The sequence below is a fragment of the Thermobia domestica genome, chromosome 7 (assembly GCF_964235325.1).
Source record: "Thermobia domestica chromosome 7, izTheDome1.hap1.1, whole genome shotgun sequence".
Classification (NCBI taxonomy): Eukaryota; Metazoa; Arthropoda; class Insecta; order Zygentoma; family Lepismatidae; genus Thermobia; species Thermobia domestica.
The window spans coordinates 251817716-251835499 of record NC_137460.1 but is presented as its reverse complement, the minus strand read 5'-3'; the positions used below and the strand labels follow the sequence as shown (position 1 = coordinate 251835499).

At 33.2% G+C, this 17784-nt stretch overlaps 5 non-coding genes across 5 annotated transcripts; all 5 read right to left on the bottom strand.

Annotated features, from left to right (window-relative positions):
• Nucleotides 1–7585: 7585 nt before the first annotated feature.
• TRNAG-UCC (transfer RNA glycine (anticodon UCC)) lies at nt 7586–7657 on the bottom strand. Its single transcript has one exon. It is a non-coding gene; the product is annotated as a tRNA-Gly (tRNA).
• Nucleotides 7658–7999: 342 nt separating this feature from the next.
• On the bottom strand, nt 8000–8071 carry TRNAG-UCC (transfer RNA glycine (anticodon UCC)). The gene has a single exon. It is a non-coding gene; the product is annotated as a tRNA-Gly (tRNA).
• Nucleotides 8072–8620: 549 nt separating this feature from the next.
• Nucleotides 8621–8692, bottom strand: TRNAG-UCC (transfer RNA glycine (anticodon UCC)). The gene has a single exon. It is a non-coding gene; the product is annotated as a tRNA-Gly (tRNA).
• A 4068-nt stretch (nt 8693–12760) lies between these two features.
• Nucleotides 12761–12832, bottom strand: TRNAG-UCC (transfer RNA glycine (anticodon UCC)). Its single transcript has one exon. It is a non-coding gene; the product is annotated as a tRNA-Gly (tRNA).
• Nucleotides 12833–14002: 1170 nt separating this feature from the next.
• Nucleotides 14003–14074, bottom strand: TRNAG-UCC (transfer RNA glycine (anticodon UCC)). The gene has a single exon. It is a non-coding gene; the product is annotated as a tRNA-Gly (tRNA).
• Nucleotides 14075–17784: the final 3710 nt, after the last annotated feature.

The following is a 17784-nucleotide window of genomic DNA, read 5'->3' as shown; positions in this document are numbered from 1 at the left end:
AGGAGTACGATACAGTTTCTGTGTATTGTCGCTGAAATATTCGTTAACTAGAGAAGTTAGTAACTCACCAACGAGGGGAAAAAATTTAATATACCATTCTGCAGGTATTCCATCTAGTCCTGGAGATTTTCCTTTAGGAGCTGCCATGACTGCTTGTTGTACATCTTCAATAGTAAATGGGCGCACTAGAAATTGTCGTGCTGTATCATCAAGAACACAAGACGGTGGTGTGAAAGATTCCTCAGGCATTGTATTAACTTCAGAAAGACCATAAAGGTTCTTGTAATACAACAAAAATGCACTTTTAATGGAGGCAAGATCTTCATGAAGTTGTCCTTCCTCATCACGAATGTGATGGATCCATTTGCCTTGGCATCGTTTCATTTCACGAAGTACATGATATAATGATGGTTCTTCATCAGGATCTACTAGTGGAACCTTGCTTCTAATCTTGAGTCCACCTACACGTCGGCGATTCAAATTTAAAAGCAATGCTTGATAACGTTTAACCTGAGGTAACATGGACAAATCAGAAACAGCAGCACATCGAGCTTCTCGTAAGCATCTGTTATAAAAGTAAAGCAATTTGTGAAGATCGCGAGACTTTTCGGAGGAGTACCAACGGCAGAAACTCGCAAATCGTGGTTTGAAGTAAGTATGCCACCACTCTGTAACAGTGGGAAAATATTTCCTCTGCCTAAGCCAGTATTGCCATTTTGATTGAAATTCAGCACAAAAGTGTTCGTCTTCCAATAACGATATATTTAATTGCCAGTAACCTCTACCTCGTTCAACAGTTAGATTATTTAATGAAAAAGTTACAACATAAGCAGAGTGATCAGAAAAGGAAGTATGCACAATTTCAACTTGTTTAATACACGGCACCATTGGTGGGGAGACATATATACGGTCAAGGCGTGATGCACTTTGATAGGATAAGTACGTATAATCACGAGCCTGTGGCCTCAGACATATCCATGTATCTTGTAAATGAAGTCCAGTCACTAATTCCTGGAGGGCATGACTGAAATTAAAGCCTGGGGTTTGATCTTCAGGCCGTAAAACGCAATTATAATCCCCTGCCATAATTAATCTATCAACATTAGGTCCTAGTGTAAGAGCTACATCCTGGGAAAAGAAGGAATTTCGATCGGTTCGAGCATGTGAGCCACTCGGAGCATAAAGGTTGACAAGATTGATATTTCCTAGTTTACCACTGAGTATGCGACCAGACGGGTGACACACAGGAGAAGAGAAACGAGTGGAAGATCTGAAAGCAATTGCTGTACCTGTACCACTATTGTTAAAATTATTTTCAACTATGTATGATGGATTTAGATTCAGGTCCGGTACACCAACTTCTTGGAAAAAAGCAACATCAATTCCTTCACTTCGTAGAAAATCACAGAGTGCAAATTTCTTGACGGGGCTTTGTAAATTGTTAATATTAATTGTAGCTAGTTTAAGCAACATCACATTGGCAAATACACACAAAGACCAATAAAAAATAAAGTTCTTGAAATAAAATAGCAAAAATAGCATAGCAACTAACATAGGAAGTAATTAAACAAAATTTAGAACATATAAATAACATAGAGTAAACTTGACCTAATTAATAAAAAAGAAACTAACATAGCTGAACCCAGTGAAAACTTAACCCAATAAAAAAACAACTTACAAGAGAAAGAATTACAGCATAGCAGCACCTCCTTTAGACATGCTAGAAATATTTGCGTCAGTTTCAGACTTTTTGAACAACTTTTGACTCAATTCGTTCCTTTTTGTACGTTTGCGACGAGTACGGGTTTCTTCGGTAATTACACTTAAGTCTGTGATAGGAGAATCAACCTGTATGTCACTAGACTGAGTAGACATGGTGTAATCAGTTGCATTGTTATCAGGCAAGTCATTTCGCTCTTGGGAACCAGGGAAACTGCAAACCTTACCATCACTTTCTGTAGAATACAACTTATCAGAAGAAACTTCTTGCTCACTAGGTATAGTCGCCATGTCATGTGCAGAATGAGATGGAGGGACTTCCGTTGAAATGTGTACCTGTGGTACGGTAGTTAACGGTAGCTGAGGATCATGATCACATTTAACTGGCTCCTCAGTAAGAATACCATTAGATGTATTTATTTGAACTCCTGACGAAAGAGAATTCGTATTGTTTGTCTCACACACGGATCTTGATAGTACTGGAAAATTATTTTCGTCAAAGGTAGGCATACTGGGGTCAGGTGGGCAAGGAATTATATTTGATGCCTTCTTCCTGTTGCGAGATGGAACTGGAATGCTATCAAATTTAGGCATAAGAGTAGCTGAAGGATCACTATTTTTAATTGTAGGAGCCACTTTTCCAGCATAACTCTTAGGATCACTGGGTACGCGAAGAGGACAATGTGAATACATATGTGCACCATTACACCTGAGACAGGTCCGTATCTGATTAGGGTAGGTTACACAAAACTTTTGCCCTTGAATAACTACAAAAGATGGAATAGGTTTTTTAACTTCCATACGTATTAGCTTACGTCCCGTTCGTATTGGGTACACATGTTCGACAGAATACATTTCATCAGAGATGTTAGATATGACACCATAGTCACTAAGTACTTTTCGAATGTCTGAATCTGCAAGTTCCATTGGAGTACATAACAACTTAACAGTCACAATTTGAACATCAGCCCACGAAACTGGGATTGTGTGTTTTCCATTTGTATCAGTATAATACACAGTTCCATCAGAAGTACGCAAAACATTTTCACATAAATCTTCCGTACGGAGTTTCACAAACAAAAATTTACGATAAACGTCCATCTCTATGCTTAATACATCATCAACAGAAAATCGGAAATTATCACTGAGCCACTGATGCAAGGTCAAGCTACTTGGTCGCTCCGAAACACCACCAAAATCATATTTTAAGGTATTTACCCTTTTTAACGACATGATGTATTCAACTAAATCAGTCACGAAGACAAACACAACAAGAAAAGAAATAAAAGACAGCAAACTTGATTGCTAAGGAAAGCAACGCTGAAGGTAAACACGTCAAGGCTTCTAGCACAGAGCGAAGACACGTCTACACACTTCAACAACCAAACACAGTATACCTTCGATCAATGAATATTACATAAAATTCTTCTCTTAATTAATTAACAAAAACACAATACGAATAATTAAATATAGAAAGAATTTATCGTTTTTCTCCAGTATTATTTACAGATATGTAGAATGTAAAATTGGAATTGAAATGCGATGGCCGGGAATCGAACCCGGATCAACTGCTTGGAAGGCAACTATGCTAATCATTACACCACCTTCGCTCAATGAATATTACATAAAATTCTTCTCTTAATTAATTAACAAAAACACAATACTAATAATTAAATATAGAAAGAATTTATCGTTCTTCTCCAGTATTATTTACCGATATGTAGAATGTAAAATTGGAATTGAAATGCGATGGCCGGGAATCGAACCCGGATCAACTGCTTGGAAGGCAACTATGCTAATCATTACACCACCTTCGCTCAATGAATATTACATAAAATTCTTCTCTTAATTAATTAACAAAAACACAATACTAATAATTAAATATAGAAAGAATTTATCGTTCTTCTCCAGTATTATTTACAGATATGTAGAATGTACAATTGGAATTGAAATGCGATGGCCGGGAATCGAACCCGGATCAACTGCTTGGAAGGCAACTATGCTAATCATTACACCACCTTCGCTCAATGAATATTACATAAAATTCTTCTCTTAATTAATTAACAAAAACACAATACTAATAATTAAATATAGAAAGAATTTATCGTTCTTCTCCAGTATTATTTACCGATATGTAGAATGTAAAATTGGAATTGAAATGCGATGGCCGGGAATCGAACCCGGATCAACTGCTTGGAAGGCAACTATGCTAATCATTACACCACCTTCGCTCAATGAATATTACATAAAATTCTTCACTTAATTAATTAACAAAAACACAATACTAATAATTAAATATAGAAAGAATTTATCGTTCTTCTCCAGTATTATTTACCGATATGTAGAATGTAAAATTGGAATTGAAATGCGATGGCCGGGAATCGAACCCGGATCAACTGCTTGGAAGGCAACTATGCTAATCATTACACCACCTTCGCTCAATGAATATTACATAAAATTCTTCTCTTAATTAATTAACAAAAACACAATACTAATAATTAAATATAGAAAGAATTTATCGTTCTTCTCCAGTATTATTTACAGATATGTAGAATGTACAATTGGAATTGAAATGCGATGGCCGGGAATCGAACCCGGATCAACTGCTTGGAAGGCAACTATGCTAATCATTACACCACCTTCGCTCAATGAATATTACATAAAATTCTTCTCTTAATTAATTAACAAAAACACAATACGAATAATTAAATATAGAAAGAATTTATCGTTCTTCTCCAGTATTATTTACCGATATGTAGAATGTAAAATTGGAATTGAAATGCGATGGCCGGGAATCGAACCCGGATCAACTGCTTGGAAGGCAACTATGCTAATCATTACACCACCTTCGCTCAATGAATATTACATAAAATTCTTCTCTTAATTAATTAACAAAAACACAATACTAATAATTAAATATAGAAAGAATTTATCGTTCTTCTCCAGTATTATTTACAGATAGGTAGAATGTACAATTGGAATTGAAATGCGATGGCCGGGAATCGAACCCGGATCAACTGCTTGGAAGGCAACTATGCTAATCATTACACCATCTTCGCTCAATGAATATTACATAAAATTCTTCTCTTAATTAATTAACAAAAACACAATACGAATAATTAAATATAGAAAGAATTTATCGTTCTTCTCCAGTATTATTTACCGATATGTAGAATGTAAAATTGGAATTGAAATGCGATGGCCGGGAATCGAACCCGGATCAACTGCTTGGAAGGCAACTATGCTAATCATTACACCACCTTCGCTCAATGAATATTACATAAAATTTTCTCTTAATTAATTAACAAAAACAGAATACGAATAATTAAATATAGAAAGAATTTATCGTTCTTCTCCAGTATTATTTACAGATATGTAGGATGTAAAATTGGAATTGAAATGCGATGTCCGGGAATCGAACCCGGATCAACTGCTTGGAAGGCAACTATGCTAACCATTACTTCAGCATCGCTTAATTAATATTAAATAAAATTCTTCTCTTAATTAATTAACAAAAACAGAATACGAATAATTAAATATAGAAAGAATTTATCGTTCTTCTCCAGTATTATTTACAGATATGTAGAATGTAAAATTGGAATTGAAATGCGATGGCCGGGAATCGAACCAGGATCAACTGCTTGGAAGGCAACTATGCTAACCATTACTTCACCATCGCTTAACTAATATTAAATTAAATTCTTCTCTTAATTAATTAACAAAAACAGAATACGAATAATTAAATATAGAAAGAATTCATCGTTCTTCTCCAGTATTATTTACAGATATGTAGAATGTAAAATTGGAATTGAAATGCGATGGCCGGGAATCGAACCCGGATCAACTGCTTGGAAGGCAACTATGCTAATCATTACACCACCTTCGCTCAATGAATATTACATAAAATTCTTCTCTTAATTAATTAACAAAAACACAATACGAATAATTAAATATAGAAAGAATTTATCGTTCTTCTCCAGTATTATTTACAGATATGTAGAATGTAAAATTGGAATTGAAATGCGATGGCCGGGAATCGAACCCGGATCAACTGCTTGGAAGGCAACTATGCTAATCATTACACCACCTTCGCTCAATGAATATTACATAAAATTCTTCTCTTAATTAATTAACAAAAACACAATACGAATAATTAAATATAGAAAGAATTTATCGTTCTTCTCCAGTATTATTTACAGATATGTAGAATGTAAAATTGGAATTGAAATGCGATGGCCGGGAATCGAACCAGGATCAAGTGCTTGGAAGGCAACTATGCTAACCATTACTTCACCATCGCTTAACTAATATTAAATTAAATTCTTCTCTTAATTAATTAACAAAAACAGAATACGAATAATTAAATATAGAAAGAATTTATCGTTCTTCTCCAGTATTATTTACAGATATGTAGAATGTAAAATTGGAATTGAAATGCGATGGCCGGGAATCGAACCCGGATCAACTGCTTGGAAGGCAACTATGCTAATCATTACACCACCTTCGCTCAATGAATATTACATAAAATTCTTCTCTTAATTAATTAACAAAAACACAATACGAATAATTAAATATAGAAAGAATTTATCGTTCTTCTCCAGTATTATTTACAGATATGTAGAATGTAAAATTGGAATTGAAATGCGATGGCCGGGAATCGAACCAGGATCAACTGCTTGGAAGGCAACTATGCTAACCATTACTTCACCATCGCTTAACTAATATTAAATTAAATTCTTCTCTTAATTAATTAACAAAAACAGAATACGAATAATTAAATATAGAAAGAATTTATCGTTCTTCTCCAGTATTATTTACAGATATGTAGAATGTAAAATTGGAATTGAAATGCGATGGCCGGGAATCGAACCAGGATCAACTGCTTGGAAGGCAACTATGCTAACCATTACTTCACCATCGCTTAACTAATATTAAATTAAATTCTTCTCTAGAATACGAATAATTAAATATAGAAAGAATTTATCGTTCTTCTCCAGTATTATTTACAGATATGTAGAATGTAAAATTGGAATTGAAATGCGATGGCCGGGAATCGAACCCGGATCAACTGCTTGGAAGGCAACTATGCTAATCATTACACCACCTTCGCTCAATGAATATTACATAAAATTCTTCTCTTAATTAATTAACAAAAACACAATACGAATAATTAAATATAGAAAGAATTTATCGTTCTTCTCCAGTATTATTTACAGATATGTAGAATGTAAAATTGGAATTGAAATGCGATGGCCGGGAATCGAACCAGGATCAACTGCTTGGAAGGCAACTATGCTAACCATTACTTCACCATCGCTTAACTAATATTAAATTAAATTCTTCTCTTAATTAATTAACAAAAACAGAATACGAATAATTAAATATAGAAAGAATTTATCGTTCTTCTCCAGTATTATTTACAGATATGTAGAATGTAAAATTGGAATTGAAATGCGATGGCCGGGAATCGAACCAGGATCAACTGCTTGGAAGGCAACTATGCTAATCATTACACCACCATCGCTCAATGAATATTACATAAAATTCTTCTCTTAATTAATTAACAAAAACACAATACGAATAATTAAATATAGAAAGAATTTATCGTTCTTCTCCAGTATTATTTACAGATATGTAGAATGTAAAATTGGAATTGAAATGCGATGGCCGGGAATCGAACCAGGATCAACTGCTTGGAAGGCAACTATGCTAACCATTACTTCACCATCGCTTAACTAATATTAAATTAAATTCTTCTCCTAATTAATTAACAAAAACAGAATACGAATAATTAAATATAGAAAGAATTTATCGTTCTTCTCCAGTATTATTTACAGATATGTAGAATGTAAAATTGGAATTGAAATGCGATGGCCGGGAATCGAACCCGGATCAACTGCTTGGAAGGCAACTATGCTAACCATTACTTCACCATCGCTTAACTAATATTAAATTAAATTCTTCTCTTAATTAATTAACAAAAACAGAATACGAATAATTAAATATAGAAAGAATTTATCGTTCTTCTCCAGTATTATTTACAGATATGTAGAATGTAAAATTGGAATTGAAATGCGATGGCCGGGAATCGAACCAGGATCAACTGCTTGGAAGGCAACTATGCTAACCATTACTTCACCATCGCTTAACTAATATTAAATTAAATTCTTCTCCTAATTAATTAACAAAAACAGAATACGAATAATTAAATATAGAAAGAATTTATCGTTGTTCTCCAGTATTATTTACAGATATGTAGAATGTAAAATTGAAATTGAAATGCGATGGCCGGGAATCGAACCCGGATCAACTGCTTGGAAGGCAACTATGCTAACCATTACTTCACCATCGCTTAACTAATATTAAATAAAATTCTTCTCTTAATTAATTAACAAAAACAGAATACGAATAATTAAATATAGAAAGAATTTATCGTTCTTCTCCAGTATTATTTACAGATATGTAGAATGTAAAATTGGAATTGAAATGCGATGGCCGGGAATCGAACCAGGATCAACTGCTTGGAAGGCAACTATGCTAACCATTACTTCACCATCGCTTAACTAATATTAAATTAAATTCTTCTCTTAATTAATTAACAAAAACAGAATACGAATAATTAAATATAGAAAGAATTTATCGTTCTTCTCCAGTATTATTTACAGATATGTAGAATGTAAAATTGGAATTGAAATGCGATGGCCGGGAATCGAACCAGGATCAACTGCTTGGAAGGCAACTATGCTAACCATTACTTCACCATCGCTTAACTAATATTAAATTAAATTCTTCTCCTAATTAATTAACAAAAACTGAATACGAATAATTAAATATAGAAAGAATTTATCGTTCTTCTCCAGTATTATTTACAGATATGTAGAATGTAAAATTGAAATTGAAATGCGATGGCCGGGAATCGAACCCGGATCAACTGCTTGGAAGGCAACTATGCTAACCATTACATCACCATCGCTTAACTAATATTAAATAAAATTCTTCTCTTAATTAATTAACAAAAACAGAATACGAATAATTAAATATAGAAAGAATTTATCGTTCTTCTCCAGTATTATTTACAGATATGTAGAATGTAAAATTGGAATTGAAATGCGATGGCCGGGAATCGAACCAGGATCAACTGCTTGGAAGGCAACTATGCTAACCATTACTTCACCATCGCTTAACTAATATTAAATTAAATTCTTCTCTTAATTAATTAACAAAAACAGAATACGAATAATTAAATATAGAAAGAATTTATCGTTCTTCTCCAGTATTATTTACAGATATGTAGAATGTAAAATTGGAATTGAAATGCGATGGCCGGGAATCGAACCAGGATCAACTGCTTGGAAGCCAACTATGCTAACCATTACTTCACCATCGCTTAACTAATATTAAATTAAATTCTTCTCTTAATTAATTAACAAAAACAGAATACGAATAATTAAATACAGAAAGAATTTATCGTTCTTCTCCAGTATTATTTACAGATATGTAGAATGTAAAATTGAAATTGAAATGCGATGGCCGGGAATCGAACCCGGATCAACTGCTTGGAAGGCAACTATGCTAACCATTACTTCAGCATCGCTTAATTAATATTAAATAAAATTCTTCTCCTAATTAATTAACAAAAACAGGATACGATTAATTAAATATAGAAAGAATTTATCGTTCTTCTCCAGTATTATTTACAGATATGTAGGATGTAAAATTGGAATTGAAATGCGATGTCCGGGAATCGAACCCGGATCAACTGCTTGGAAGGCAACTATGCTAACCATTACTTCAGCATCGCTTAATTAATATTAAATAAAATTCTTCTCCTAATTAATTAACAAAAACAGAATACGAATAATTAAATATAGAAAGAATTTATCGTTCTTCTCCAGTATTATTTACAGATATGTAGAATGTAAAATTGAAATTGAAATGCGATGGCCGGGAATCGAACCAGGATCAACTGCTTGGAAGGCAACTATGCTAACCATTACTTCAGCATCGCTTAATTAATATTAAATAAAATTCTTCTCTTAATTAATTAACAAAAACAGGATACGATTAATTAAATATAGAAAGAATTTATCGTTCTTCTCCAGTATTATTTACAGATATGTAGGATGTAAAATTGGAATTGAAATGCGATGTCCGGGAATCGAACCCGGATCAACTGCTTGGAAGGCAACTATGCTAACCATTACTTCAGCATCGCTTAATTAATATTAAATAAAATTCTTCTCATAATTAATTAACAAAAACAGAATACGAATAATTAAATATAGAAAGAATTTATCGTTCTTCTCCAGTATTATTTACAGATATGTAGAATGTAAAATTGAAATTGAAATGCGATGGCCGGGAATCGAACCCGGATCAACTGCTTGGAAGGCAACTATGCTAACCATTACTTCAGCATCGCTTAATTAATATTAAATAAAATTCTTCTCTTAATTAATTAACAAAAACAGGATACGATTAATTAAATATAGAAAGAATTTATCGTTCTTCTCCAGTATTATTTACAGATATGTAGAATGTAAAATTGAAATTGAAATGCGATGGCCGGGAATCGAACCAGGATCAAGTGCTTGGAAGGCAACTATGCTAACCATTACTTCAGCATCGCTTAATTAATATTAAATAAAATTCTTCTCATAATTAATTAACAAAAACAGAATACGAATAATTAAATATAGAAAGAATTTATCGTTCTTCTCCAGTATTATTTACAGATATGTAGAATGTAAAATTGAAATTGAAATGCGATGGCCGGGAATCGAACCCGGATCAACTGCTTGGAAGGCAACTATGCTAACCATTACTTCAGCATCGCTTAATTAATATTAAATAAAATTCTTCTCATAATTAATTAACAAAAACAGAATACGAATAATTAAATATAGAAAGAATTTATCGTTCTTCTCCAGTATTATTTACAGATATGTAGAATGTAAAATTGAAATTGAAATGCGATGGCCGGGAATCGAACCCGGATCAACTGCTTGGAAGGCAACTATGCTAACCATTACTTCAGCATCGCTTAATTAATATTAAATAAAATTCTTCTCTTAATTAATTAACAAAAACAGGATACGATTAATTAAATATAGAAAGAATTTATCGTTCTTCTCCAGTATTATTTACAGATATGTAGGATGTAAAATTGGAATTGAAATGCGATGTCCGGGAATCGAACCCGGATCAACTGCTTGGAAGGCAACTATGCTAACCATTACTTCAGCATCGCTTAATTAATATTAAATAAAATTCTTCTCATAATTAATTAACAAAAACAGAATACGAATAATTAAATATAGAAAGAATTTATCGTTCTTCTCCAGTATTATTTACAGATATGTAGAATGTAAAATTGAAATTGAAATGCGATGGCCGGGAATCGAACCCGGATCAACTGCTTGGAAGGCAACTATGCTAACCATTACTTCAGCATCGCTTAATTAATATTAAATAAAATTCTTCTCTTAATTAATTAACAAAAACAGGATACGATTAATTAAATATAGAAAGAATTTATCGTTCTTCCCCAGTATTATTTACAGATATGTAGGATGTAAAATTGGAATTGAAATGCGATGTCCGGGAATCGAACCCGGATCAACTGCTTGGAAGGCAACTATGCTAACCATTACTTCAGCATCGCTTAATTAATATTAAATAAAATTCTTCTCATAATTAATTAACAAAAACAGAATACGAATAATTAAATATAGAAAGAATTTATCGTTCTTCTCCAGTATTATTTACAGATATGTAGAATGTAAAATTGAAATTGAAATGCGATGGCCGGGAATCGAACCCGGATCAACTGCTTGGAAGGCAACTATGCTAACCATTACTTCAGCATCGCTTAATTAATATTAAATAAAATTCTTCTCTTAATTAATTAACAAAAACAGGATACGATTAATTAAATATAGAAAGAATTTATCGTTCTTCTCCAGTATTATTTACAGATATGTAGGATGTAAAATTGGAATTGAAATGCGATGTCCGGGAATCGAACCCGGATCAACTGCTTGGAAGGCAACTATGCTAACCATTACTTCAGCATCGCTTAATTAATATTAAATAAAATTCTTCTCATAATTAATTAACAAAAACAGAATACGAATAATTAAATATAGAAAGAATTTATCGTTCTTCTCCAGTATTATTTACAGATATGTAGAATGTAAAATTGAAATTGAAATGCGATGGCCGGGAATCGAACCCGGATCAACTGCTTGGAAGGCAACTATGCTAACCATTACTTCAGCATCGCTTAATTAATATTAAATAAAATTCTTCTCTTAATTAATTAACAAAAACAGGATACGATTAATTAAATATAGAAAGAATTTATCGTTCTTCTCCAGTATTATTTACAGATATGTAGGATGTAAAATTGGAATTGAAATGCGATGTCCGGGAATCGAACCCGGATCAACTGCTTGGAAGGCAACTATGCTAACCATTACTTCAGCATCGCTTAATTAATATTAAATAAAATTCTTCTCATAATTAATTAACAAAAACAGAATACGAATAATTAAATATAGAAAGAATTTATCGTTCTTCTCCAGTATTATTTACAGATATGTAGAATGTAAAATTGAAATTGAAATGCGATGGCCGGGAATCGAACCCGGATCAACTGCTTGGAAGGCAACTATGCTAACCATTACTTCAGCATCGCTTAATTAATATTAAATAAAATTCTTCTCTTAATTAATTAACAAAAACAGGATACGATTAATTAAATATAGAAAGAATTTATCGTTCTTCTCCAGTATTATTTACAGATATGTAGGATGTAAAATTGGAATTGAAATGCGATGTCCGGGAATCGAACCCGGATCAACTGCTTGGAAGGCAACTATGCTAACCATTACTTCAGCATCGCTTAATTAATATTAAATAAAATTCTTCTCATAATTAATTAACAAAAACAGAATACGAATAATTAAATATAGAAAGAATTTATCGTTCTTCTCCAGTATTATTTACAGATATGTAGAATGTAAAATTGAAATTGAAATGCGATGGCCGGGAATCGAACCCGGATCAACTGCTTGGAAGGCAACTATGCTAACCATTACTTCACCATCGCTTAACTAATATTAAATAAAATTCTTCTCTTAATTAATTAACAAAAACAGAATACGAATAATTAAATATAGAAAGAATTTATCGTTCTTCTCCAGTATTATTTACAGATATGTAGAATGTAAAATTGAAATTGAAATGCGATGGCCGGGAATCGAACCCGGATCAACTGCTTGGAAGGCAACTATGCTAACCATTACTTCAGCATCGCTTAATTAATATTAAATAAAATTCTTCTCCTAATTAATTAACAAAAACAGAATACGAATAATTAAATATAGAAAGAATTTATCGTTCTTCTCCAGTATTATTTACAGATATGTAGAATGTAAAATTGAAATTGAAATGCGATGGCCGGGAATCGAACCCGGATCAACTGCTTGGAAGGCAACTATGCTAACCATTACTTCAGCATCGCTTAATTAATATTAAATAAAATTCTTCTCTTAATTAATTAACAAAAACAGAATACGAATAATTAAATATAGAAAGAATTTATCGTTCTTCTCCAGTATTATTTACAGATATGTAGAATGTAAAATTGGAATTGAAATGCGATGGCCGGGAATCGAACCCGGATCAACTGCTTGGAAGGCAACTATGCTAACCATTACTTCAGCATCGCTTAATTAATATTAAATAAAATTCTTCTCTTAATTAATTAACAAAAACAGAATACGAATAATTAAATATAGAAAGAATTTATCGTTCTTCTCCAGTATTATTTACAGATATGTAGAATGTAAAATTGAAATTGAAATGCGATGGCCGGGAATCGAACCCGGATCAACTGCTTGGAAGGCAACTATGCTAACCATTACTTCAGCATCGCTTAATTAATATTAAATAAAATTCTTCTCTTAATTAATTAACAAAAACAGAATACGAATAATTAAATATAGAAAGAATTTATCGTTCTTCTCCAGTATTATTTACAGATATGTAGAATGTAAAATTGAAATTGAAATGCGATGGCCGGGAATCGAACCCGGATCAACTGCTTGGAAGGCAACTATGCTAACCATTACTTCAGCATCGCTTAATTAATATTAAATTAAATTCTTCTCCTAATTAATTAACAAAAACAGAATACGAATAATTAAATATAGAAAGAATTTATCGTTCTTCTCCAGTATTATTTACAGATATGTAGCATGTAAAATTGGAATTGAAATGCGATGGCCGGGAATCGAACCCGGATCAACTGCTTGGAAGACAACTATGCTAACCATTACACCACCATCGCTCAATGAATATTATATAAAATTCTTCTCTTAATTAATTAACAAAAACAGAATACGAATAATTAAATATAGAAAGAATTTATCGTTCTTCTCCAGTATTATTTACAGATATGTAGAATGTAAAATTGGAATTGAAATGCGATGGCCGGGAATCGAACCCGGATCAACTCCTTGAAAGGCAACTATGCTAACCATTACACAAACATCGCTCAATGAGTATTATATAAAATTCTTCTCTTAATTAATTAACAAAAGGAGAATACGAATAATTAAATATAGAAAGAAATTATCGTTCTTCTCTAGTATTATTTTCAAATATGTAGTAAGGGACAAAATTACTTAAACAGTTTTAATATATTTAATATACATTTCCTCTGGCAGAAATAAAAATATTTTTCTGTAGTTCTTGTTAAACGAATTTTGTAAACTTTCCTTTACTCGGATGTATCTCGCGGAAAATACAAATAGTATTATGCTACCATCTAGTAACCACAATATTACTACATGGAGAAAAGTGCTTGCCAGAGAATTATTGCTATGATGTGTTATAGTTGAAACAAAAAAAATATATAGAATATTAAAAAAATGAAATGAAATCTTTGAGTTTTACGTCCCACGGTTATGCCGGTTAGGCTAAAGGAGACGGTGATGATGAGTAATGAATGAAATGGTGGATTGAAGAAAGTGGGAGGAAACGGGAGAACCCCGAGAAAACCCACACACACGGTGTTTAGAATATAAAAGTTGCACTCATTAATTAACGAACGTATCAGACACTGACTCAAACACTGAGTTATGAAGATTTGGTTTATTGAAAAATGTAAATAATTTCAACACTCTTTGCGGTTTTCCAACGGAAATTTGCAGGGCCGGATTAAGTGGAGTTTTGGGGGCTATAGCCCGGCCCTCTAGGTGGAAAGGGACCTCCACCCGTGTTGAATTCAGACTTTTGTACAAGAGGGAAAATAAAATTTTAACGGGTACTTTTAAAAAAAGAAACAATGTGAGCGTGTGTCTTCCCTCACTCCCATTCCATTTGTTTAAATTCCCTAGTCAGTCCCATCTGAAGTGGAATAAGGCTCGCTACACAATACGTTGACGCAAACTTGTATAATGGTGCTGTTCTTTAACGTGTTGGCAACACTTTACAGTGATGACTTGCCTTACGTGCTCAGGAAACAAAGAGATGTGAAGTGGTTATGATTTTTTAAAAAGTAGTCTCCTAAAACTTATTGTCATCGACGTTTATTTCTAGGAAGTGGCTGGATCCACACCCAAAGAGAAGGAAGAGACAAGAAACTATCAAGATGTGGATAGTATTTCGTATATGACGTCATTATAACTTAATCCAATGAAATTTGTTGTATGATAGAGATAAGTTTCGGCATGGTTTCAGCGGAAAATTTATAATTGAAGACGCCATTGCTTATTGTTTGTATTGCGTGTGAATTTAATTTTCAGTTCTTTTTTCGAAAAATTATTTGTCGAGACTGAGTGAAGCATGTTGCAATCCACGCTGTATAGTTTATGTTAAGGTGAAGTTCTAATTTTGATAGTTATAATTTTATCTAAACATTTTTTGAAATTATTTATGTAACTGGATCTACCAAGAAATGTAACTAGGGCTCTTAGAAACTTACTATTGTGTAGTATGTAAAAGTTAATATGCATGTTTTAGAAAAGTAGTTACGTATTAACGTGAATTGCCTGTTATTGTTTTAAGAATAAAATCGTTTAAGAATTGAACATTCAGTATATTTTTGGAACTGCGGTATCTTTCCTGTATTATTTTATGGTTTGGGTACGTTAGTTTAGGTCAGGTTAGAATAGGATATTTGGGGCATTACTCGAGCAGACGTTTCTAGCAAATTTTCACACGTTTATTGCAGCCACGAACCAACTAAAAAGCACGAATGCTATCTAACCGAGTCTAACCTCAAACCCCGAGCAGAGCGAGGGTGTTTGTCCGTAGGGAGCAGGCGCGTCAGCGACGGGTAGGGTTCATACACTTAAACGAGGATAGTGGAGAAATACATAAATTATCCGCAATAATTTTTACGTGGTGATTTTATCAGAATTTCTACTTTCTTCCTATATTTTCTGTGTTTTTGATGGTTTAGACTAGACTAGACTAGGCTAGGCTAGGTTCGGTTAGGTTATGTTATATTATGAATTACACTTACGTAACATCAGCTCATATCTCCTGTAAACATAGTGATTATGCCAGATTTTGGCCCCCTAGTTCCAAAATATCCCAAACATTCGTGTCTAGGACACGCGCAGAGGTTTATAGAGAGCGTTAGAAAGAACTGTTGAAAATCTAACAAAAAATATTTAAACAATTCCCTACTCTTACAAAACATTGTGCATGGTAACATGGTATGCAGTCGGCATTACTTGAGTAGACTGTTCTGTCAATTAACATTTTAAGGTTAGCTTAGACGGAAAATGTTTCAGCATTTGTGCTGTATTCGAGAAAAGAACAGACCTATGTTTAGCAGAAGGGATCCAGCACTTTTTTCTAAGAAATGTTACAATTTTGGTAATTTCTGTTCGCATTAGGTTAGGTTAGTTTATGTTATGTTAGTGTAGGGGTCCAGCATAATTTTTGAAAAAGTGATAGAATTTTGCTGATTTCCACTAATATTAGGTTAATTCAGGTTACCTTACATTAGTTAAGGTTATATTTGGTTACGTTATATTACGTCTAAGTACTTGTATCATCCATTTCTCCTGTGTTTTGTACGTGCTTCTGAACCCCTTCTGCAAACATACTCGAAAATAAATACCAAAATGTACTACATTTGGTTCCGTTGGTTAGATTATATTACATTGGCCTAGGTTAGATTCAATTACCTTCTAAAATAGATGCGTGGAAACGTTTATGATTTGTAATAGAAAATTACCATTTGCAAATAAATACGGGGCCTTGTTTAGCGATGGAAGGGCCAGGTTTTCACCTACTTCTTTGCGATACTCTACTCAGATTCGGTCGTTTTATGGTTCCATATGATAAATTAGGTTGTTACCAATATTTAATTCACATAGTATTGCCGAGCGAGCGTTAGTGAGTCAAGGCGTGTTAGAGCCCCACAGGCACGTTGTTTTCTGTCTTCGTTACGAAGAGTTCACTGTATTTTCCCACATAAGTCACTATAAAGTTCAAGTTCGGTAAACTAGAAGTGATTAGTTAAAATTTTCATAACACTTTACTTAAACATCGATTGCCAGTTTTTGCCCCCCATCTCTAAATTGTTGACAAATACGGCGTTCGGATGTATGGCAAAAACTAAGGTGCAAAACACAAACCATCTTGTGCTAGATAACCACTAAAAAGCACGAATGCTATCTAACTTAGCAGTCAGTCCAGGGCGAAGCTGGTGGTCCCGCACGGGGGTGCGTCCGAATAGAGTAGGCGCATTAACGATGGTGGTTATGCGAATGAGCCAGGGTAGTGAAAACAGATGATTTTTGCAATAATATTTGTTATGGTTTATACAGTATGAGATTTTAATTATTGTAACAGATTAAGGATAGTCCGTCATGAAAATTACGGTAGTTGTATGGATAAAATGAATGAGCACATATGACAAAGGATTGTATAGGATATTAAATTCCACTATCGGAGGAAGTTTTCAGAATGTAGGAAACCAGTATTTCATGTTTACAAGTGTGAAACAATTACAACTGGCATTAAAATGATTGCGTGCAT